Here is a 23,436-nt window from a genome sequence, read left to right on the forward strand (position 1 = left end):
CAAGATGAGCACCAAATCCAATTAAGTAGTTCAATTTATTTTGTACGTATGAAGATAGCATATACTGAAAACAACCAAAGAACAATCTTAAAATATTCAAGATACATGCATGAAAATGTGTTGGCTCAACAAGCTTGTAATGAAGAAGTGAAATATCCAAGTACACACTACAATGGTTAGTCACTATCTCCAATAGTGGAATATTAAGTCACTTCTCACTTCTCCAAGGAATGATGTTCTCTTCTATGCCAAGCTAGAGAAGCCAAGGCTAGGTCTCGAAAGTTTAGGACTCCAAAAAGCCACTTTCTTGAATTATGAGGTTTCTTTTATAATAAGAATAATGAACTTTCATATCCCCTTTGAATCTTTAGTTACCCTCTTGACTCTTGGACTTCCTAAATTTCCTTTGAACTTCTATAAGTCTCTTTGGTTCACATGTGACTTTTCATATTCCACATGTGACTCTTGGACTTCCACTCATTTATATTTTGTCATTTTATTGAAAATACATAATTACATTCCAAATCATGTGGAAAGACCTATTGACAAATATGACACTGTGATGACACTTGTACAAGCCATAACTTGGCAATGATGACATGGAACTTCATGATTATGTGGCAATGCTAAGATCTTCTCTTTGCTGCTATGTGCTATCTAGGAAATCCCTTCTATAGATAGAAGCAATCCCTCTAGCCTATGTGGGTCTAGTAACAACCGTGACAAAAAAAGCAAATTTCCCTAACCTAAATCAAAATGAAAAATGAGAAAGGTAGATGGCCTACCTCTCTCCTCTGCACTCAACCTTTGATGATGATCCCGATCCCTTAGCTCCCAGGATCGCTCCTCGATATTCCTTGCATCAAAATACCTACAAGAGAGATCATAACATGTTGGCTTGTTGGGGCCTGACCTAGGTTCAGAAGTGATTTAGCCAAACAAATCCTGCATAACTGGCCCTTTCGGCAATAGTTCGCGATTCGTGGACTGAAGTCTCACCTGAGGTAGTAGGGGAGGGTGCTGGAACCAGGTTTTCACACCCTTGGGATGTCTAGATGTGGTCTGGAGGAGTCACGAACAAATCTGCGCGCTTGCGCCAACCTGCACTACTGTCAGGCTTCTACGTAGATCTGGGCCGTGCACTTTATTATTAAAGAATTTATTATAGATTAGATCTACTTCTTTAGGTCCTTAAGCCAATATTTAATAGTAATAACCCATGCGCACAATCATAAATATACACAAATTCAGAACATAAGCAACACACAGATTCGCGATCAAGCAAACAATGATTCAAAAGTTCTTATCTTTATCTATCTCCTTTTCAGTACAACCAGATCTGCCCTGCGCACTCAGCTGCAAGGGTCTGCGCACATAGCTGCAGACTCTATCAGGCCTCTATGCAATAGCTGCAGAGCCTCTATCTATCTATCAACACCCTTGACTCGGACTTACAGATGCAAAGAGAATATTGCCTTCATAAACCCATAAAATTCCAGATTCAAAAACCAAAAACTGACTTCTAACCTTAGAGCCTAGCTCTATTTATACATTCCCATGGTCTGCGAACCATGGGCAGGTCGACTCACTTTCTATTTTCTTACATTATTTTCGGGTGGACAACCCTTTGAATTGACTCATTACAATTCACGCTTCGTGTACTTCACAGAACCTTTACCATTATTTTACCCAAAATTGTGGACTTCAAGCCCCAAAACCGTTACGCGGGGGATCCACTGCCCAACAAGCCTCATTGCCTCGGCATTTTCTCATTACCTATCCTGCCAGCAACTGGGTAGCAATGTAGGCCCCTTTGTCCTGAATACTAGCAATAGCATACCCTCTCTGTTTTTTCTCCAACTTGTATTTATTTTTCATGGCTTCCACAAGCGTCAAGTCACCACTCATGCCAATTATTTCTATTGGGTCCTTTCCTTCATAGGGCAGTGGAGAGATCCTATGAATAAGCTCCACCGTGTTAAGGATGGGTTTGTCTAACCATAAGTACTCATCATGCACCAGGCAGAGTAGTTGCTTGATGAACAGTATTGTGATGGGGGCTCGATGAAAATGTGGAATTGACAGGAGGTGGAGTAGCCTGGCCTCCTCCACCTTTCGCAACCATTTCTATAGTTGTAGTGTCGTAACGGCCCCCTTCGTGCTTTGTTCCATCAACTCACTAATTTCCAAATGGGGAAACTTCTTAGTATCCGCCAGGTCCCAGTCTTCAAATTTCATAGTGGGGATGCGGCCAGTCACCATTCCTTCAAACGGAACCCCTCTGGGAAGGGATGGGGTTAGAAGTGTGCCTTTGACGACATCCAAGTCTTTAGGTACCTTTACCCTCCCTTTCCGTGGAGGGACATACTTAGGCCATTTTTCTGGAGCATGTATGGACGAGATATCTTCTTCCATTTCTTCTTCTAGTTCTATTTCTTCAACAAAGGTTGGAGGATCCTCTTCCTCTTCCTCCATTGACAATTTTCAAAATCGCGGAGACATCCGGACCGGTCCTACTATTGGTGGGTTATTCTTGGTCTGCAACATCTGGGGTGATTTAGGGATTTCGGCTGTCCCACCTGTTAACACTCAGATTTTCCTTGAAGTTGTTAGAAGAAGGAAAGGGGTCTGAGGTAACCACAAACCAACCTTTTAAGTACAGAATCTAGCCAATCTGTACTCAGAGAGGGCTCTCTCTTTAAAATTTAGCTTTGTTTAAGGGATATTAGGCTAGTTATGAAAGCTTTGGGGTTTTGATTTTGTTTGGTGGTGGAATTCAGGAGTAGATGGATAGAACAAGGTATTTCAAGCCATTGGGCTATGGAGTCAACTGAGGATGGCTTAACTGGATCAGGTTGATTTAACAAAGGAGGGTTTCACAGGGCAAGATAGCTAAACAAAAGACAAATGATAGCTTAAAAGGGTGAAATGGTCTTGAAAAGGAGGAAGGGAAATTAAGAATCCTTCAACAAATTTCAAGATGAGGGAAAGTGGGTGCTCATTAACAAAAAGCAATTAAGAATTCTTTGTTAAATGGTCACAGTGATAAACTATGAAAGCAGGGAGCAATTAAGAATTCCCTACCTATAATAGCCTAGAAGAAAACATTAAGAATATAAATTATTTTATAGACAGAATGCAGTAAAGCTCTTTCTGAAATATACCTTTTCATTTATCATTCAGATATGAAACACATATGAATATTTAGTAAACCAGAAAAATTGTAAAAACATAAGATATAGAATACTTATTTGTTTCTCGTTTGACATAGGAATCCTGTAAAATTCCTTTGTTTTATTACTTTGTCCAGCCAACCATACAATAGTTGCTCAACAACACTTATATTCCAAAATAAAGTGTCTACAGAAATGTCTAAGAATCCACCTCAGTACTTCGAATAAGGAAGTACTTATATGAAATTTACATCAAAATATCTCCTAGCTAAGAGAGATATATTCTAGGAAAACTAAATATCTTTTACATGAATGTAGAGACAGATGGTCTCGAAAGTAGAAACTGAATGTGAACTGCTTGTTTGTTGTCCCTGTTTTTCTTGAAGAAGCTGGAGGAAAGTCCTATGAATATGCATCTTGTTGTCTTGCTCGTAATTCTATGCTAGCTGATTGATTTTAGCTTTTCATTGATACTCTTTTACCTATGATTGATACTCTTTACCTGTTTTACCATCATTCATCCTTTCTTACCAAAATTTACTATGGTAAATACTTCAATTTTCTTCACTTTTACCATGGTAAATCATAATATGTCTATCATGTTGGTCCACCAATCATCTCTTGGTATTCTTGTCCTTGTCAATTTTCTGAAGATTTCATTTGCTTCTGTGTATTTTACAAAATTTGGTTGCACTGGAAACAAGTGCCTCACTTCATGCTCAATGTAAAAAAGGTTCTCCAAACTGTCATGGAGAACTCTCCCTGTGGGCAACGCTTTGGTTGCAGATGAACTGGCTTGATTGTTAGCTTTCTGATATAATTTGTTGACGTAATCATCCTGATACATTAGCTTGTCATTGATGACTAAAGGACTTGGAAGTCCTTTACTTTGTAAGGTGCCAGCTTTCTCCATAAACTCATCTATGTCTTCCTGCATATTTTAACATTTGTGTTCCAGGCCTTGCATTAGACTCCTCTTGGTCAATACTTTCTTTATTTCGAGGATGGTAGTAGTCCTATCCTCAATGTTGAACTGTTCCAACTAATGCATGTTTCTACTGTTTAGAAAGTTTATTAATCTGATAGCTTCTTCAGGCTTCCCTCCTAGTTATTCCTAGGTTTTTTCAATATCTTGAAGAGCAACTTTCACTAAGTCAATTTGTTCAAAAATGATTTGAATTGATGACCAAATATCATTGATTTATTCAATGATGTTGGTCCATAATATCTTTTTGATATCAGTCAAAGGCTTTTCAAATGTAAGATATTTTTCCAGTGTTTTAACCTGTTGAGTCAAGCCTTTGTTTTTTCTCACTTCCTCTAAAGTAATGAATTTCTCTTTTACCTTTTGCAGTTCAGAGACTTGGAGATTCATTTCCTCCATGGACTTGATCAACTCCTTTGTGCTCTAATTTGAGGTTCCTACCTATGATGTACCTGTACCTGTCACTTCTATAGTTTCAGTTGTTGCCAAAGGGACATTTGGTGCTAGAGCAGTTGCCAATGTAGAAGGGACTACTGTAGAAACCACTGGCACTACATTTTGAGGCTGAGAGGTCGACTCACTCTGCCTGCTTTGTAGTGTTTTCTCTAATTCTTGCTCTGTCTCTTTTAGTTGCTCATTTAGCTTAAGGACCAAGTCCATAAGCTCTTCTTCATTCTTCTTCTCAATCACTTCAGCAGTCTGTGGGTGCATGAGTGGTGGCAATTTCAACTACTTTCTTAGTGTAGCTATATCTTCATTCTTTTTCTTTATTAGGCTCTCTGCAGCTTTGATATCCTTTGGGTTATGGCCCAACTCAATAATCAAATCCTCCAATGTTTTAATTATGTTTTCCTTCGCCTATGAGGAGGCCTTTTCTAGTTGCAATTGGGCAGTAGTGTTTTTCATTGAATTTTTCAACCTACGTGCCATCATTGCCTTGCTTCTCAGTGTAGAATAAACCATCTCCTCTGTTTTTTTATGCAGTTCTATCTAATCTATGGGGTGGATATCTTTAGCTAAGACCTCAAAATCAGTTTTGAGGTAGTCTGCAATTGACTTGGGCTGCTGTACTGTGGGCTTTAGAAAGCTCATCTACATTTTTCCTTCTTTGATGTCATAAGCTGACATCAATCTGGTTTGATTGGTTGGGGCCATCTTCAAGTATTGAGTATAGGCTTGGGCCTTTAGCTGCTCATTTTTGGCCTTTATCTCCTTGAATTTTCCTTTTATGTCTATGAACTTCTTAGATGAAGATCTGAAAGATGAAACTTTGGCACTCTGTTGTCTTTCAAGCTCTTGTCTTTGTGAACTGGAAGGTGTCCCACCTATTGGGAATGTATGTAGACTATCCCCACCTTCTTTCCTCAAACTCCCTATTGTTTCTTCAAAGAATTCTTCCTCTGAATATGGATTTAGCCTGTGCCTCTTAGCACCAGGCTAGTCTGAAGGACCACTGGCAGGGGTAGCTACTTCCTTGTCTCTTTTCAAGTTCTTTTCCTCATTCAGAGGAGTCTGCAAAACTGGGGGATTTCCCATATTAACCTGGGTTGGATGAGGCTGTGGTGGAGCCTGTTCTTTAGAGATTTCAGGCTGCTCTGACATCTCTGGTTGTTCTGATGCTGGAGTACTTGTTCCTTGATCTTGTTCCTATGGTGGTTCTGCTAGGGGTGCACTAGTTTCCTGTGTGTGCCTTTGAGAAGTCTCTGTTGTAGAGGCACTAGGCTCTGGTGTTGGCTTTTGAGTAGATTCAACTGGTACCTGTTCACAAGAGTCTAGGTCAAGTCTCTTTTCTAAGTCTTTCATCACATTTTCTACCTCAACTTGATCACTATCCATTTCAACTAGAGTTCCTTCCCTCCATTCATCCATATTTGCATACTACTCTATTTCAGGGACTCTGTGATGGATATATGGTGACAGCTTATGTTTCATTCTCCTATCACAAATGAAACCTTGTGGATCATATCTCCAAGCAAAGCTTCTCTTTAATCTAATTTTTTAAGGATTTCTTCTACTATTTTGCCTGCTTTTCTATTGTTGTAGACAAATGGGCCTAAGTGATCTTTAATTCTCAATTGTGCTTTCTTCTTGGCCTTGGTGAAATGAGTCTGATCCGAGTTTAACATTTGCCTATAATATTCCAAGGCAAATAACCTCATAGGAACATACTTTGGCAGTTTGAACGGAGGGAGTTCACAACCATAAAATCAGATTTCTGTGTGATTCTGGTATAAGTACTAGTCACCTATTCTATACAGTTTTGATAGTTGAAGGATTCTTTTGATTTCATCACTTATCCTAGGAGGAGGATTTCTTGTCATCATGGTGGTCATAGGGTGGACAAATTGGTCAATGAATTCATTGTATGAATAGGGACAAGTATGTGAATAGTGGAAGATGGAAGTCCAAAGAATGACTAATCTGGGATTACCCTTTGTATCAAGTTTATTTACAGAGAATGGGAACTTGTCAAACTGATAGTAAAGGAAAAGGTGATATATGACTGTAGAATACTTGAATACCTTTTCATTTTCTAGCCTCATGAACTGGTCATGGATTTTCTCAGCAATGACAACAGCTTAGTTATATTTGATAGCAGGAGGCTGACTAGGGGTAAAAATGGACATTAAAACTAAATTTAGTTCATCCACATGCTCACTAGTGTTGAAACCCATGACTGAAACTATCATATTGACTATATTTTTTCCTGTCTCTGTGAAGAAAGATGCAAGATAGGAAGGAGGATCTTTGGGTTGATGTTGTTTATTCATAAAAGTCTGGAAAAGGTGACTGAGTTCAGACTGGGACAATTTAGATAATTTCTCTAGTAATTCTCCAAGGGAAATGGGGGTGAGGTCTTGACTAGGCTAAAACTGAAGCATTTCATTGATTGAATCTATAGTAATTGTGAAGAGAACGGTTTGATTGGGGGACATTATTGCTCTGAGGATGGGATTATAATTGGCATGACATTGATGGATAATGTCAGGGAAAATGTGCACAGAGGGGAGCATGTATCTTGGGAGATTTGTTTCCCAAAGACCTATGGGATCAGAGCCATTCAGGTAATTGTCTCGGCATTGACAAAATACTTTCAAGGAGCTTTCTTCAGTTAGGAGGTCTTTTATTTGAAAATATTTATCTACTAAGGGCAGATAATCCAAATCTCTAAGAGGGGTAGTGATAAGGGTTATACTGAGGGCCACAGGGGTTTCCATTCTGGTTCTTGTCGATTCAGATAGGAAAATGGGGTTCTTAAGTAGAATTGGTGAAAACAGAGGGTCCTGGGAGTCTTCAATTCTTAATTCCGCAACTGAATTATAATGAATTTTGGGTTTTTTAAAGTAATCATAGAGGAAATCAAGTATTTATAGGGTTTCTGGAAGGAAACTGGTAAATACATGTTTTTTAGTGATGGGCAATGGAGTGCAGGTTCACTAGGTCCAAATGGCGGACCGGAGCGGCGTCGAACTGCAAGTTTCAGGGTGGCTGACGGTTGGTGTACGAGCTGGTTGACTTCAAGGTTCAGGTTGCATGCATGCTTTTTAGAATAAGGATGAAAAACTATTTTAACTTTGTTTTTATGCAAAGTCAAAGCTTTTGGCGGGTTTGTGATATGGATAGATGGCATCAGCGGGGAGGTGATTTGATGTTTTGTCCATAGCAGGAGGCAGTAAGCAGGTTTCATCGCACCACTAGTGGAGGGTAAGTGGTATTTGAGTGAGACCGTGTGATTCCATATGCTGCTTGACACGTAGCATAGGTACTATTCATGATCCGCTCACCATCACGCGCTAAAATTCGACCACAGAGGCCTGTGCGATATGCGCGATGACCATCGGATCTGCGGGATCCGATCGAAGAGTCGTTGGGGAGCTGAAATGACTAGCAGATACGGAGGATGGGCCGGATATTAATTAAAGAGATTAATCGTATCGGGGGTGTTTTGATTGGTTATTGAGTTATTAATTAGTCCAAATGACGTAATTAATCCTCATTAAATGGTGGTAGGGTTGGGTTCTTAATTAACTACGGATTAGTTAATTAATCCCATTTATTTATTTGTTTTATGGTTATATTTAACCATCAGGGCAGGATATATAATAATTTGGGGTTTTTTGTATAATAATACGGGCGCGGGTAGTGTGTTTTAGGGAAATAAATAATAGTAATTAGTGGTTAATATGAATTTATGGAATGTGAAATGCACACTAAGTTTAAAACCTTTTGATCATACACATTTAAAACTTAGGCTAAAAGAATGTAAGGGTTTAAATGGAGAGTGTTTTATTAGGGAAATGAATAACTTATGAGGAGGGTGAATATTGATGAAGGGGTTTAAGCACTTAGGAATTTTAAATTATTGGGCCGAGGGTCCGATCCCTCCAAAAGTTAGAGACATGCTCTGAGCCCCTCTAACTTTGGTAATTACCTTTAGTACTTAGGGAATTAGTGAAGATTTTTAGGGGAATGAGTAGGGAAGTTAATTATCTTGACTTTGAATGTTGAAGTGCCTTTCCATGTGATGCATGCCTTTCCTTAGTGATGAAAGTAAAAGATTCAAAAATTTAAACTTATCATCCACCATACATTTATTCTGCAATCATCATCTACTTACCCTACCTACTTTACCCTAGCATTTTCACTTCTTTATTAGGGTGCACTTAGAATGGAAAACCCTTATCAAACTTTCTTTTTCTTTTACATAGTGATACCTATCTAAATCTACACTTATTACATCCAAGGGCTCAAATTAAACTGTTGAGCTCCTTTTATTCACTCTACCTATCTACTTATCTACCCAGATTAAACTGTTTGTTCAGATCTTTATTCTCTATTTCTACAACATGAAATTGAAAATATGAACTAGTCAACCTTAAACTATTTGACTATTCATGAATTGTGGCATAGGTGACAAGCTGCACACAATTTTTATTATACAAAAGTAAAAAGTAGTGGCATTTAGATTTGCACACTTCCTGGTCTTTTCCTTTTGTTGGGGTTCATTTTCTTTCATTTTTTTGTCCTCTTTTTTATTCTTTTCACCCTTTTATTCTTTTTCTAGGGTATACCCTCTTCCTTTGCAACAAGTAAAGATATGAACATATTTCAGAGTTAAACCAAGTCAATCATGATATATGACACCTATTGGTATAGGGGCATAACACAACCCATCTATGACGGAGGGCTCTGCGTAACGTCCTCGGTTGTGGATATCGATCGGAGTAGGGATTCTTGTATTCCCTTTGGCAATTCTTGAAACCATGGACTTCCTTTTATGACTGCCTCATTCATTCTGCACTTGTCTACTTGAACACAGAACAACTTAATATGCAAGGGGCCAAAGGGTGTGTGGTAACAAGCCACCTGTGTTTTATATACCTTTTTGACTTCAAATTCGGTTGTGCTCCCCGTTCGTGGCTCATTAATGCGATTTTGGCAGCAAATCCATTTAGCCATGTGCCTTAATTGCCCGCCGCCCGCTCCTCGATGTCTTAAATGGGACATCTTGTCATGAACAGTATCTACAATGGTCACCTTCCATCCTTCCCACATGGTAGTGTAGTCCCTAGTACGCGGACGCGTTCCATGCTTCATACTGGTCCTGCACGCCATGTCAGAATTGTGCAACCTTCCTACAGACTTCTTTATAGTCCCGTACCCTCTTCCAACTGCATGGAGCACTGAGACTGGGCCTCCTATAGATAGTCAGGTGGTCTCACCCCTCGTGTGAGTCTTCCTCTTCCCCACTAGCTCGGGGTGTGGGCACCCTTCGCGTATTTTTGAATCTAGTAGCACGTCGTGTTCTGTGCTCCCTAGTTCAGTAGGGTGCGGTCGCAACCATGATAGAAGGGTCATGGCTTGTTCTAGTATTGTAGGAGGGCCGACTAGGTCTAGTCCCCTTATTCTCATATTCACGTGGCCCATTTGTGCGACTCCGAGTTTATTTTTTCGATTTCCTCGTCTATCCTCACACTCTTCCTCCTTAGCCTTGCCCCTTCTTCCTCAAGTTCGCGAAGTCTCAATTTGCCATGCCGAATGGGTTCTTGCAACCACCGAATCCCTTTGTCCAGGTCCTCTCATTTGGTTCAAACTGCAGGGGCAGTGGTCGGGGAAATTCTCTTCCTTTTCCTGGCTTCTTCACGGATAAGGTTATCTTCACACACCCTGTTTTGTTTATGGTCTTATTGGCCCAGTGAACCCCTGTCATGCGTAGATTTGATGGTTGTATAGCATGCATCCATACCCTCCGTCGTAGGTGAGTGCCCGAACCTCCTCATCGTGGCTGCCCTGGCTGTGGTCGCCACGGAGGTCCTCCAACTCGTACACGCATCCACCTTCTAACTTTGCACCCATTTCACCTCATCTTCCTATGTGCACGTCACACTGGAGTGATTGTCGCATGCAGTGCTCCTTCTGGTGCACCACTCTGCTTCTGCTCTACGATTGCAATTCCGCAGTGGTTGACGAAGTCCTCCCCATTTGCTGCACTATCATCTGCTTGTAGTGTCCTTGCCTCAGTTGTCACACATCGCAGTGATCTAATAATCATATTACAATTTAGCATTGTTACTTCATGCAATCAGTTCTGCCATTGTTCTATCTCCTCATCTAATTTTGACATATAGGAACTATCGCGCTCCCATGAGATTCTCTTGTCCGCTATAGGATTCTCTTGATCCTAGTCTCACACCATTATCTGGTAGATACAATCTAGTTCATCGTCACTATCCTCATCGCGCATAGGTTCAATGTAGCGCCCTCCTTCGGCTAGGTCCAATGGAACTATTACACGAAGAGACTTTTTCTCAAATATCATCTTTCATCGTTTTAGGTTGATGACCCCATTCATGTCTGTGGCCCAGTCTATTCCTATCAATGCGGGGTACGTACTACTGTCATCCATAATTTCTATTACTTCAAAGTTCGTCTATGTACTTACACCTTCAATGTCCACAGTCAATCCTTGCAACCTTCCCATTGGTAGGATATTTTGTTGGTTGGCCATCCATAATTGAATAGGAGACTATTGTAGTGTGGGCCTTCCCATGCGTTCCCACGTCTGTTTTGGTAATACATTCGCATCTGACCCCAGATCCAAGATGACCTGGTCCATCTCATGATCACCAATTTGAGCCGTCAAACACATTTCCCGCCCAGTGCACAAAGCATGCTTTCCCAGTTTTCGGACCACGCGTGGCTCTCCTGACCCTGCACACCTATTGATTAGTTCTTGTAGTCCCTTAACTGCATTATTGTCGTGCAGTAGCTTCATACATGTCTCCAAAAATGTAGTAAGCATAGAGGGATCCATTCCTGGCTCAAGTGGATCCCTACTTCCTGGAGTAGAAGCTTCCGTGAAGCTCTTCTTAACTTCCTTATATTTTCCCTTCACATATTCCTTCTCACAGTCAGGTTCCTTTGTAGAAGCATCGCGAACCTACACATCTTCTCCGGGCTATTTCCTCGCATCTTCTCCTATAATTGTGCCACTCCTAAGTACCATGTTAATGCTGGGGTCCTCTTTGCGAGGCTCAAAACTCATCATTTGGATATTTTGAGTTGGAGTAGGCTATAGTACCCCCTTTTCGTGCATTTGGGCAATCAATGTCGACAATCTACCATTTCATGGTGAAACTGCTCACAGTACGGACAAGATATTCTTGTCGGGTTAGTACAATGGCGAGTGTAGTGCCCCAACCCTTTGCAATTATAACAGATCAATTGTCTGCGCCCTAATCCAGGTCCGATTCCTCCTCTCTCACATCCACATCCTTGGAATCCATCGTGCAGCCCCGCGATTGGATAGAAACCTCACGTTTCAGTCTGCATTCGATAGGCTGGGGTCCTCTCCATCATTAGCTCACAGCTTTGACACGTTCACTCATCGTGACCCACTGATCTACAGAAGTTGCAATATAGCTGCTGCGGAGTCTGGGTATACTTCTGCAACAGGGGACAGTTGTCCGTTGTGTGCTTTCCTCCTACTTGACAAATCACACACCAGAGTGTGGGCACCGCACTTGGCCCTACTTGTACCTCCAGCCTTAATGGCATCGGTCCTCCTCCCATCACATAGTTCACGAATATAGGGCAGTGATGCTTGTCCTGACCTTGGCCCTTGCATTTGATACACCACACTTCTTCATGCGCCTCCGAGCAGGGCGCCCTATCTTGCTTCAGATTTTGCAACTCTAAACATAGGTTTTGTAGTTGTGCATGGATTTGTTGCACTCCCAACCCAGGATCTTGTATTGGAGTTTCATGTAACCTCATCACTATCTCTAATGCTTCAGCCTAGGTTGAGATCTTCTGTTGTGACAGCGTCGTCCTCAGGTGCGGTGTCAGAGAGGCCACAAACTAGGTGCAGTGCTGCGCATCCGTCAGCGTCATGTTAGCTTCACAACTCATGCTCTTCAAGCGTTGATTCAGATCCCAAGGGGTTTCACCTGGTAGCATCACGATCTCCTTGAACCCGATGACTGACTGCGTCTTTGATTTTGGCCGGCTAAATTCTTTGTTCAATTCATCCTGTATCTCTGCTATTCCTGCATTTGGATGATCGCTAGAGTGCTTTATATACCACGTCAGCATGTGATCTTGTAGCGCGCTTAGCAAGCTAGCCCTTTTGATGTTATCATCTGTAATGCCTTGGGCTTCCCATACTGCCTTTACCACGAACCAAAACTGATCTGGTTCCTCATTTCCTATGCCTCTAAATATGGGAAACTTGATCGCACTCGCCATTCCAACCCTCGGTCGTGGCAAAGGTGGGGTAGGTGAAGATGGGGTTCATGTAGACGAAGTGGGTGATGGTGTGGATGGTGGTGGTAGCAGTGGAATGTGATGCTTTATCAACCAAACCACGCTTCTCGAAGAGAACCATGCGAGCTCCTCCTCGCTTCTCGTGACAGCGAAATCAAGGGACTATTCTCTAACCCTCCGATCCCTTGGTAGCCTCTTCTGCTCTGCGTTACCCCAGACATCAATGGATTCTCATAACCCATTTTTCACATAACAACATCTTAATCTAAGTATTCAACAATTTGATATACTTACCCCGTGGTCCCTTGAGAAAGTGCCTTTCCGCTTCGTTGTAGCTTACGATTGTATCTATCACGAACTCAGTGATGAACCCTCCTATTATCTGATCCAACTAGTGATCTACCACCCGTGCGATTTTATCTTCAGATGCCTCTAGCCAGCATACCAACTCTGGAGTCCACATGATGGGCTAATCAAGTCTACACCTTCCCTGACTGTTAGCTAGCCTTGCGATCCACTCACACAATTCTGTCGAGAAAGATGCGAAGAAGATCTCGTGGATTTTCGTGTATAAGTAGCGATCCAACCACCTCTCTTTAGATATCTGCGGAGTTTTGTTTTCTTGTGCTATGAACTCGTGGAGTTTCTGATCCAACCAATCCTCAATCTTTTTCTTCGTAGGGTTCCAGTTTCTTGACATCAGACATCCCTTAGGCAAATCCCGGTCCAGACAATGAAACCATTTGTTGGCTTGTTGGGGCCTGACCTAGGTTTAGAAGTGATTTAGCCAAACAAATCCTGCACTATCGGCCCTTTCGGCAACAGCTACGGAGCACGGACTGAAGTCTCACCCGAGGTAGTAGGGGAGGGTGCTGGAACCAGGTTTCCACACCCTTGGTATGTCTAGATGTGGTCTGGAGGGGTCGCGAACCAATCTGCGCCCTCGCGCCAACCTGCACTACTGTCAGGCTTTCGCGTAGATTTGGGTTGTGCGCTTTATTATTAAAGAGTTTATTATAGATCAGATATACTTCTTCAAGTCCTTAAAGCCAACATTTAACAATAATAACCCATGTGCACAATCATAAATATACACAAATTCAGAACATAAGCAATAGACAGATTTGTGATCAAGCACACAATGATTCAGAAATTCTTATCTTTATTTATCTCCTTTTCAGTACAACCAGATCCACCTTGTGCACTCAGCTGTAGGGGTCTGTGCACACAGCTGCGGACTCTACCAAGCCTCTGCGCACACATCTGCAGAGCCTCTATCTATCTATCAACACCCTTGACTCGGACTTACAGATGCAAAGAGAATATTGCCTTCATAAACCCATAACATTCCAGATTCAAAAACCAAAAATTGACTTCTAATAGAGCCTAGCTCTACTTATACATTCCCATGGTCCATGGACCATGGGTAGGTCGACTCACTTTCTATTTTCTTACATTATTTTCGGGCAGACAACCCTTTGACTTGACTCATTACAATTCGCACACTTCGTAGAACCTTTACCATACTTTTACCCAAAATTGTGGACTTCAAGCCTCAAAACTGTTACACGAGGGATCTGCTGCCCAACATAACATATGCATTCCAATATAAGTTATACAATAGATCAAGGAGTATTGTACTAAGAAAACTATCATAGACAAGCTTATGTGAAGTAAAACATGCTTTGTATTAATGATTAAATCAAAGAGGGAAGCATACAATTGGTGCCTTTATGTTGAATGCCTCCTTCAGGATGGTTCCAAGTCCAAACCAAACTTAACAATCTCTCCTTTCCTCTCTCACCAAAATGGAAGCATCTAAGCACAATCGAGCAAAAGAATGGAAACCAACAATGACCAACCCATTAAGGAAAGTGAAAAACGAATTTATAGTCAGGGAGAGGGAGTTAGAGATCCACAAAAGGGGGAAGAAGGTCCTTATCCCAAAGGTAAGATCCCTAAAGGTAGGATCAAAGGCTCTAAATGGGAGTACTCAACCATATATTCATCCAACAACTACCATCTCGCCATTCTCAAGGCTTCTAGTAAGAGAAGCTTCTGCTCCATTTTTGGAGAAACTACCTGAAGAGGATCAACACGGATTTTCCTATCAAAAGTCGCACTGCCAATGCTAGTCACTAGTTAGGAAAAAGGTTACCAGCACAGATTTTCCTACTAAAAGTAGCATTGGTCTTGAAATTAGGGTTTTTCACAAGTTTTTAGAAAATTACTTCAATACATTAGTTCTCCATCTCTTCAGGGATGTGTTGAGCATATAATTCATGGTGAATGAGTTTACACATCTTTTATCGGTTTACGACATTTGTGACGGTAGTGGCACAAAGGACGACACTTCGGGCACATAGTTGGGAATGTGACAAAATATTGTGTAACAGATGCCCCCCAAAGTATGAAAGCATAACATGAAGTGATGGTTGAAGTGCTTTATCAGTTAAGGCAAGGAACTTGGAAGACCACCATCAGGAGACCCGTTAATCAAACATGATAAATTTATGACATCTATGATATATACATATGACTAATAATACATATGCCTGATAATACATATGAATATGCATCAAAATATAATACATGAATCCACGGTATGGACATAACCATCCATTTGAAAAGGATCATGTCTAGGGATCCATGGCAAGGACACAACCATCTGTATGAAAAGGATCATGTCTAAGTATCCAGGACATGGACACAACCATCCGTATGAAAATGATCATGTATATAATCATGAATACTCAATAAATCCTCGCAACTTGGATTTTAACAGATAATATCTAGGTTCTTCATCTCTATCCTGACCAAAGTACGAATCTAACTATGTAAATATATTTGTTGACGTCAAACATGGTAGAAACCACCTGATTACCAATCAATAATGTAAACCGTTAATAGGCACGAGAGAAACCACCAATAATGGCGATGGCCCTCAAGGTACACCCGTATAATCTTCAAGTGTGAATGGGTGAGCTAAAGTCGAGCACTTGCAAAGTCATTTGATCGAAAGCCAATGATGTAAGCCTATCATCAAACACAAATAAATTTCCATTGAGGCATGCAAGCTCCAAGGTATTGGAAGGGCATTTCTAAATCATCTTCCTAGATAATAAATTGAAGTCAACAAAAATTGATCCATCAAAGGAGGGCCATACAGTTTCCCACATCATCGACATGAAACATAGGATATCTCAAAATGATAGGAGTAATTCAAGATTGTTGCAGAGAGGGTCAAATAAGTATAGGAAGTTTTACTTTTGCAAATAAGACTTCTCTTGAACTTATCAGTGACACGACTCCAGATTTCGGAACACTTGACTCAAAATGGAATCGGAGGTCATGATGAAAACAAGGGTGATCGAATCAGAGGAAAATAGATTTCCCAAACCCAGGAAGGCAAGTGGCGAAGAGAGGATATCCCAAACCTGACACGAGATGCAGATGAGTGTCATGTTCAAGAGCGACATCCTGCCTTTACACAAAATATAATACATTTTTACTTCCATTTTTCTGGACTATCTCTAGCAAGTATCTCATTATTTTTAATCACAAGCTTGAAGAGGATACTATATGCTTGTCCTATAAGTTCATCCTTCGAATGAATCCATCCTAGTAAGTTTAACGAGCCCTGGGAAGGAGTAACTCAGTCTCGTCATGGTTAGAAGTCCTGCGCCATTTAATTTTTATGAGTCCAATGTGTTAGCACTTGAAATTTCACCTCAGGCTGAAAAGGCAAATCTCAAAGCTACATCAAACCATTCAGCCTCGTAGCTAGCCCTACAGGGCAGGAGAAGGCTCTCTCCGGTCAATCTCGGTAAATTTTCAATAGGAAGAGATGACCAATCAAGGTAACACTGATATTAGGCTAGTAAACTGATTTGAAGGTTGATTTGGGGGTTTTTTGGGTTTTTGGTGGCAAATTGAGGAGCTGCAATTTAGGGTGCGGGGATTGGACACAGTTTCTGCAGGGGGGTCTTTGGGGCAAGGTAGGAACCTGTATTGATGTCTTTAGCTGAAGTGGATGATTAGGAAGAAAGAAAAGAAGGCTAAAGAGAGCAAACAATGGATTTGAATTCTCTTTAGACAGCAGAAAACATAGAAATTAAACAAATTTAAAAGTAGAGCATGGCAAGCATGAATTCTGACTTTATCACTTCATTTGTTTAATATGCAGCAATATAGAAAGGAAATGAATCACATAACAAAGCTTACAATCACATGAAGAAACACACCATCAACACCTGAGTCCACATGAATCCCAAAGATGACTGCAAAACCTTGGTCTTCCTTAGCCAAAAATTGCCGAGATACAATGAAAATATACAATGATAGCTTCTCCCTCAAGAGTCCCACCTTCCAACCCTTGAAAATGACTAAGAAAATACATAATATAGGCAAGCCAACCTCTTCCATTGCCTCTAGGGGTCGAGCTCATCCTTCTAGGAGCTGTTTGAACCACTTCTAAACTAAGCACTAGAAAATAGGCAGTCAAAACAACTTGCCTCTAAAAACTTGGAAACCAGTTCATACAGTCAATTTTACCCTTTTACATGAGAGAAACTTCTAGAAGAGTAAAACAAGGGTGAAAGTATCCAAAAAGTGCCACAACTACAGTCAAAAGGATCACCATCGACCTCAGAAAGTCAAACTAGAGCTAAACTGCAAATTCTGGGCTGAACTGGTCAAATCTGGCAAAGTTCCCTCAACGGGTCGCGCACATCCATCTCAACGGGTCGCGCACTTTGGAGCCCTGTTTGGAGGCCTTCCCAGTGTCAGAATCAGGTGCAAGATAGCTCGTTGGAAAGGTCTCTGAGTCTAATTTCCAACCCAATCAGAATTTTTGGATTTGGAGGTCATTTGCCTAGTCAAAACTCAATTCTCCCAAGACTACTTCTGCAGCTCAAAAAAGGGGCAGAAAGTCAAAATTTGGCTGTATTTTGACCTTTTGGAGGTCCAAAACTCCATGAAAACTCAAGGTAATGCATGGGCATATGTAACTTTGCATGAAAAATCCAAAAATGCTGAGTTTTTGCAAAACAGAGCTACGATGACAAAGGGTCTCACCGGGGGTGAGACCCGTTGAGAAGCCAAAACCTGTAAATTGCCCAAAAATGCCAAAAATGAGCCAAAACTTCCAAAAAATTTTGTGCTTGGTGCTGTGAAGAGGCTAGTGAGTGTCATGATGAGTGAGAGAAGCTTCAGCCAAGATGCAGAGTGGGTTGGCCTTCTTCTTCCTCCTAAGAGCCTCGGTCAATCTTCTTTGAAACACTTTCATCTTTGCTTTACAAACGTGCATCCTAGCCCAATAGTGGTTTTTCATATTCCTCAGCAGCCTCTTGTCTTGGTTGGCCTTCGCCAATAGCTTCTCCAAGTGTGCATTCACCCGGATGAACATTGACTCTCTCTCCTTAGGCAATAGGTCACCGGGCCTCCTACGGTTTATGACTCGGTCGCTGCGTATCCTCCATAGCTCATCAAGTTCCTTTTCCTCCTCTAATTGCTTGTTGCGCTGCTCAAGATAGTTGATAGTCCATTGAGCCATGTTAAGCTTCTGCTGTAACAAGCGGTTCTCCGCCTCTCTCTGCCTGATAATCTCATGAAGATCTGAATGTATATATGCAGGGATATGGGAAATAAGGGAAATACATGTGTGGACAAAGGGAAAATCATGGGGATTGTTTTGGGAAGTTTGTCCACAATGTCCTTTGCAATTTCATCAACTTTTCTTGTTTACAATATGCTTATAGTGAGGCCAGCTAGGGTTTACAGTTTTGCTGTTTTAGGAGGGGGTAGGGTTTTTGATTTTTTGGTGACTAGGGACAAGGGATGGCCTGCACTTTTATTTTCAACATGGCATGGAAAAATAGGGGCAAATGAACATGTGAGTGATAAGGGAAGGGAAAAACAATGTGCAAAGTGAAATCTCTTGAAACCACATAAAACCCTAGCAAATTTCAAACATCAACAAGCAGCCACTGAATGATTTTTCACTTGCATCTTTGGAGGCTTTAAAACAAGTATGGAGGTCAATCATTCATCATCAACCAACAAAACAATTTGTAGAGAGCCAACCTCAACCCAATTTGCAAATTTGAAGAAGATTTGAGTGAGTTTGAAGTGAATTTGTAGCTTACAGCTCAACGGGTCGCGCCCCTCCCAACGGGTCGCGCCAGTTCAAAATTTGAACTGCAGAAGGGTTCTCAACAGGTCGCGCACCTCTCAACAGGTCGTGCTTTTGCAGGAGGCTTTTGGAGGCCTTCCCAGTGTCAGAATGGGGCACAGCATGGCTCGTTGGAAAGGTCTTTGAGTCAAATTTCCAACCCAAGTGCAATTTTTCAATTTGGAGTTGATTTGACCTGTCAAAAATCAAATCTCCCAAGACTGGTCAAAAAGTGCCAAATGAGGCTTCCTGAAAGAAGAGTACTGTTGCAGTCAACTTTTGAATGCCTTCCTCAACCCTAAATTGAGCTCATGATAGCTCATTGGAAAGATATTTGTGTCTAGTTATCATTTTAACCATTAAGAAAATCATTTGGCCAACCCAGCTAGGAGAGAACTTGATTTTCCAAAGGTCACTTCAGAGGTGTCTTTGATTCTCCTGAGGCAACGGTATTCTTGACATTTCTCTCAAACAATGACACCTGTGAAAAAAGTGAAGGAGGTTTTTCTTCTTTGGCATGTTATGAGAAAAAACCTCTCTTCGTTTTCCAAAATTCATCTTTGATTGCTATGGAACATCATTTGAGTGCGACTTGTCCCGATGTGTGAAGCAAGGAATTTTGTCGAAATGGAGCGAGATGAAGGGGATAGGGGGCTTCTAAATTCTTGGGGAAATTTTTGGGAGTGAGGAGGGATGTTAGGAAGCAGGGGAAAGTGGAATCTCAGTGATTGAGTGAGGGGAAGGGGTCCAAAAGGGCAAAACACAGGCCCAACCTAGAAAATTACCAAGTTGTAGCTAGAAACTAGGGTTTGTGGAAAAATGAGAAATTTGGCGGATCTAAGGGATGGGAAGTGTTTTATAAGGTACTTTAAGGATAGAGGAAGGTGTATGAACATCAGGATATGAGTTTTGCTGATTATTTAGCCGCCCAAGAGAAATTGCCTTCAAAACCCTAGGAGAGGGAAATGACCTTGCCTAGGCACAACTGAAGCATGAATAAGTTGTAAAAAGACTCATTAGACACTGACATGATAATGAAAACCCTCTGAATGATGATAGGCTCAGCTGAATGATGACATGGACTGACATTTGGGCAAAGCCTAGACCTAATGCCTAGTGACCAAATTTTACTTGAAGACTCACTGAAATGACAAAATTTGACCTTGACACTCTGAGACCACTTTGTAAGAGCACATTTGATCACTGGAGAAAGGCTGGAAAGACTGACACTAACATTGGCTCCAATGGGGATGGTAGCTCCTTGGAGGTGCCAAGAACCTTAGACCTCTGGGAGAGCAGACCAGTGCCTTCATCCATTGGGCAATGGAGTCAAAAACTCAAGCTGAATTGCATGGCTGAAAAATGATGACTTGATAACACAAATTGACTCTCACTCAACTAAAAACTAACTCAACACTTAAACACAACCGAAAAACTGAAAATGATGCTCAAATGGGAGCTTATTCATCACAACCTACTCTAACAGTTTCATACATCACCGGGTCAAGTGAAATGAAACAACCAATGTAACCAAGCAAGTATCCGATCTGCTGTTCGAATTCTCCACAAGTTCTCGCTTATGAATAACCAGAGAGAACTACTGAAAGGAAACTCCCATGACAACTTAGAAACAGATCCGTGGAATGATATGAATTCTCTATTCACCTCCAAAAACACTGCATAAGGATCTTGAAATTCAAGCACACTGGAACTTAGCTCATCCAATGGATTACTTCTCGTTTCCTCATATGGATGCAAATTGTGATCTGAGCCTTGTGACGAGACCTCTGCTGAAAATGACAAAGAAACTGACTGCTGGATCAAATTCATATCAGCACGTGTTTCAAGCTCACATGTGGTCAATGGAGAAAGACATTGACTGCAAACCTCATCCAAAACATCAGCAATTGGATCATGAAAAGCTTGAAAAGACTGTTGCAACCCATTTTCTATTGGTTCCAATGTGATTACATGATTGCCTACATGCTGCTCATTCTTCACTGAAGATGGACTATGCAAATTTCCCTTCAAATACTGAAATGATTCAAAACAGAAAGGTAGGGAACCTTCTTGTATCATTTGATCAAATATGTCAGCTTCCATGCTTTCATCTGCAACTTGACAACCAATGGCATTTGGGGACTGCAAATCTGAATATGTAAAGTCTGGAGCAAGGTTTTTATTGCCTTCAAGATGGTCTAGATCAAGACTTGTTGACAGCTGATTTCTAATTTCATGGAAGTTGTCTCTAATGAACTGACATGAATCAAAACAAAAAGGCAAAGATCCGCCACTTACTTCAAACTGTGCTGCACTTTCCTCGTCAATGTCATAGCTGATATGTGATGGTTGAACATTGTATTCAAGCTGCTGAAAATGAACTTTTTCCTCCCACAAACTAGCTGTTGGTTCGTCTGCAAGATTAGCGTTTGTTTGGAGAACATAATCATCATCATACTGATCATAATGAGGCAAATCATCATCAAACATACACATCATATCAACAGCTCTCTCTTCTTCACAATGATCTATAAAACAATCACTACGACAACTAGGGTAAGAAACAAAATGTTTTGGATCAGCAACTTGTTCTTCTTCAATCAGCGCGCCATGAACATCATAATCATTCCTTGAGTTGATCTTGTCCATCATCTTTTCCACTGCACTTACCAAAATGTCAAGCTTTACCTCTAGAGATGTTGATTCGGCCAGATCTATGTTTTTCATCTCTTCTTCCTTCAACCTTGCCCGTCGGATCAGCAGATGCGCCTCTACACTTACTGCACTGTTTTGCATCTCGTGAAGTGTTGCAATATCCCTTTCTCTCAGCTGAAACTCCATCTCCGGATCAAAGGCACCCGGATAGTGCAAGAGAGCAGATCTAGGAGAAGGTCTTATATCAACTGGCATTGAATAATAAACTTGGTTGAATCTGGCCGAAAACTGTTGTACTGTCTCCCCTGGCAATCTTTTCAGCTGGTTATACTCTTCTACAATCAAGAAAAGGTTCTGCCCAATCATCCACCTATCAAGAAAAACTTTGACGAACTGCTGGAACTCTGAGATGCTTGCATCAGGCAGGGCTTTGAACCAACTCTTCACTTTGGCTTGCAAAGAAAGAGGAAAAAGCCTAATACTGACATCTTCATCATCAACTTCAAAAAGATCTAAAAAATTCTCAAAATTCTGCACATGTTGCTCAGCGTTGACATTCTTACTTTCACCATCAAACATCGGCAAGTACAGATCATAGTTTTTGGGGAAAGCATGAAGAACAGAAGGTAAAACAAGAGGTTTATACCGATCTGGAATTTTACAAGATGTAGGGGTATGTACAGCAGGTATAGAATTAGTTTTGGTCACTTGAGGTTCATCAACTTGAAGATGGCCATCACAAAATTCGGAAGAAAGGTCTTGATCAAGCTCAAAGGTATGCAAATCTTTGGTATTCACAATCTTCGAAGGAAAAGAATTAACTATAGGTCGAGGATCTCTTCTCAAATATAATATACTTTGCAAAGCCGTCTTGACATTCTTGGGAAAAGAGAAGAAATAATTTATGACAAAGAACAAAATGTCTTGGATGAAATTCCAACTTGAATACCTGATCTTGCCATATTCTCCTTTCATGTTTCTGCTGGTCGGGATCATCCTCTAGTGGAGTCTTTGGATCTGATCTTGAAACTGATTTTAGAGTCGCCAAGTGAATGATTTCAGCCTTTCAAGTGTCTGATCGTTGTCCACAATCAACAATCAGATCTGAACTTGATACAAGTACTGGGGTAAAATGCAATCGAAGTGTTGTATTCACAAGCTCACGGAGATTGACTGAAGCAGCGTTTATCTACTAACGCTCATGTAAAACAAGAGCGTTTTCGAAGGCTACCTGGCGTAACTTCAAGCTCCGTCTAAGACTTATGAAATAACACGTCAATGAGCAAAGGTTTAGATGTTCTTCCCAGTATGGTCGCCAGTATGTTAGCACTTGAAATTTCACCTCAGGCTGAAAAGGCAAATCTCAAAGCTACATCAAACCATTCAGCCTCGTAGCTAGCCCTACGGGGCAGGAGAAGGCTCTCTCCGGTCAATCTCGGTAAATTTTCAATAGGAAGAGATGACCAATCAAGGTAACACTGATATTAGGCTAGTAAACTGATTTGAAGGTTGATTTGGGGGTTTTTTGGGTTTTTAGTGGCAAATTGAGGAGCTGCAATTTAGGGTGCGGGGATTGGACACAGTTTCTGCAGGGGGGTCTTTGGGGCAAGGTAGGAACCTGTATTGATGTCTTTAGCTGAAGTGGATGATTAGGAAGAAAGAAAAGAAGGCTAAAGAGAGCAAAC

Source organism: Pinus tabuliformis, chromosome 4_2, assembly GCF_031772625.1.
Source record: "Pinus tabuliformis cultivar Carrire ecotype Pingquan chromosome 4_2, CPIR1, whole genome shotgun sequence".
Classification (NCBI taxonomy): Eukaryota; Viridiplantae; Streptophyta; class Pinopsida; order Pinales; family Pinaceae; genus Pinus; species Pinus tabuliformis.